This window comes from Anguilla anguilla, chromosome 14 (genome assembly GCF_013347855.1).
Source record: "Anguilla anguilla isolate fAngAng1 chromosome 14, fAngAng1.pri, whole genome shotgun sequence".
NCBI classification, from domain to species: Eukaryota; Metazoa; Chordata; class Actinopteri; order Anguilliformes; family Anguillidae; genus Anguilla; species Anguilla anguilla.
The window spans coordinates 13,875,902-13,878,570 of NC_049214.1; the positions used below are offsets into that span (position 1 = coordinate 13,875,902).

The 2,669-nt window shown below is 48.1% G+C and overlaps 1 protein-coding gene across 1 annotated transcript in view; it reads left to right on the forward strand.

Annotated features, from left to right (window-relative positions):
* The window catches only part of grk3 (G protein-coupled receptor kinase 3), a 60,161-nt gene extending 60,012 nt beyond the window's left edge, over positions 1-149 (forward strand). The window contains exon 21 of the mRNA XM_035390075.1: positions 1-149. This exon is cut by the window's left edge and continues 1,455 nt beyond it. The gene's annotated coding sequence lies outside the window, so the exon portion shown is untranslated.
* Positions 150-2,669: the final 2,520 nt, after the last annotated feature.

Here is a 2,669-nt window from a genome sequence, read left to right on the forward strand (position 1 = left end):
CCAATGTTAATGTTATACTTGAGACGCTTCAGAGCCCGGCCCCGCCCCCCCCCCGCGGAGTTGGGCGCGGCCCGAGTCCCGGCGAAAAAAAGGGTCCCGACGCAGAAGTGCGGAAGGGCCTGTGCCCCCCGCCCCCGTCCCCCAGCCCCCGTCCCCAGCCCCAGCCCCAGCCGGACCTGCCATCGCTCCGTACCTCTCCCCCGTGCTTCTGAGCCCAATTTCAGGAAGGCCTTCGGGGGAACTGGACCGTACCCTTCCCCGCGCGCGCGCCGTCGGGACGACCGGACAAGGGGCGCGCGGGGTTCCCCCCGCAAAGACGACAGCAGAACGAAGCCTCGGTTTGACTGTACATAAATATATTTAAAAAAGGAAAAAAAAAATACAAAAAAGACGTAAAGAGAAGCAACCCTTTTTCGTGTGCATCTACAGTATACTCTCCTGGATAATGTTTGTATATATGGGGAATTATCGGTTTGCCTGTCTGTGTGTGTGTTTATTTTTTTATTTCTCTCTTCTCTGTCCCCCCCTCTGTCTCGGCCTGTTTGGAGGTGCTGGGTGGATCTCAAGCTTTTTTTTTTGTCGTTTGCGGTTCGGCCAACGAGCGGACACCATGCGAGTGTACCTCAGAGTGGGGCCGAGGGCGTCCAGTCCACTCTGAATGTGTGTGTGTGTGTGTGTGTGTGTGTGTGTCTGTGTGTGTGTGTGTGAGAGAGTGTGTGTTAGTCCGGTGGACGTACGGTTTCATTCACTCGTGATAAGCAGGTGGGACGGCTGCCTTTTTTGTCTTTTTTCTTTTCTTTTCCCCCCCCATCAGGGAGGTGTGTGTGGGAAGAGAGGGAGAGAAGGGTCAGGCAGCCGTAGACACTTGCTGGAGTAGCACGCGCACACACACTGATTCATCTGCACACAAACACACACACACACGCACACACAACCGTGAGGAGGAGGAATACGCAGACACTCCTCCACCCAGTGAAATTTGACCAGGCAGATGAACATGGGGGGGCTGGAGGTGGGGGGTGGCTGTACAGACAGGTGTGTAAGTGTCTGTGAATGTGTATGTAGTGTGTGTCTGTGAGAGAGAGACAGAAAGTCACACGGTCTTTGGCTTAAAAGACAGGAGTGGAACATGGTTACCGGGGACGAGACTTTAACCCTTATTTTTGTTAGAAGGCTTGATTTTCAATATGATTTAAATTTTTTGTATCGTTTTTATGAATGTGACGCAGAATGCAGATTTCTAGAGATTAAATATTTTTTGGGCTAGGATTATTTTTTTGTGCTTTATTTTGTACAATTTATGTTTTTTATTTGAAAACTTTTTTGCTGTTTCTTTGGTCATATTTTGGGTTTTATCCAAGGAAAGAAAGGCAGCGTTGAAATGGAGAGAAGCCTCCTCCTTAAGATGGAAAAGACATGGGAATCATGGACAGGTTGACATTTTCCATTTTCAGGTTTCTGTTGATGCAGTAATGTTGTCCTTTGGATTCTGGCTGTCCGTGCATTTCAGAACAGTTTGATGTGCATGTGATTGAGGGGATGGGGGGTGGGAAGGTGGGATGGGGGTGAATATTCAGGTTAGCTTTTGAAGGGGAGAAACGGCCATCTTTGAGAAAGGCTCAGTTGCTGTCGCTTGCTGAAGGGCCTTTTGCAAACAAAAAAAAACAAAAAAAAAAAACTTCAAAAATAATTTTTAAAAAATCAAGATTGTTGATCAGAATGTTTCTGCGGTTGTGTTACAGACTATTACACAAAACATGGCTTGCCTTTTAAATGTGCCAAATTTGTCAGGAAATTGCTATTGAACCAGCAGAAGACTGACTTAAATGTCAGTCCACTGGAAAGTTTGAAGCAGGAGAGGAGAAGAGGAGGAAGAGTCTTTCTGCGGACCAGCTGCCCGCACACACCAGCACGTTTTCGCTGCCAATCAGCATCGCGCGTTTATCTCCTCCTTTCCCAGTCTCTGTTTCCCAGAATGCCCCCGGTCCGCGTACAAGGGCAAGCGTCTCTGTAGGGTTTCTGGCCCCCGAAATCGGTACGTTTTGATTGGAGGAAACGGGAGGGCTCGGAAGGCGATAGGGCCGTCCCGAGCCCGCAGGGGGGATCCTGAGCCCGTTACGATTGGGCGAGGAAGCTGGGACTCGGGCCGCCGCTGATGCCTAGCGTGACTCCGCCCCTCGGAGAGAGCTGGCTGCTGTGACCGTCGGGACAGAGACTTTTTTTGACCCCTTCCACCCACCCCCGTTTCTCAAAGATGGCGGTCCCCTCCCGCAATCCAGAAATGAGATGTTTCAGGGTTATTTTTTTTCCTTTTTAATCGTAGCTTCTCATTCACTTTGTCAGTGTTTGCTTCATTCGATCGTTTGCGTGTCTGTTCGTTTTGGTAGAACGTGTTTTTCACAGAGCTGCAGGGCTAAATGAGTTAAATGAGGACAATAAATATAAATTAGGAAAAAAGGCAAGACGTTCTGAAACGTATATATGCATATAAATATATATATATATATGTGTGTATATTAAAATGACAAAATGAGTTAGGTTTATTTAAAAAAGATGAAAAAGGATACAGGGGGAGGGTTCGAGTTTTCGATGTGGATTCAAACTCGGGCGAACCGGCTCCGATGTTGCACATACGTTTAGATATTGTACCTACGAGTTAGAGGTTTCTT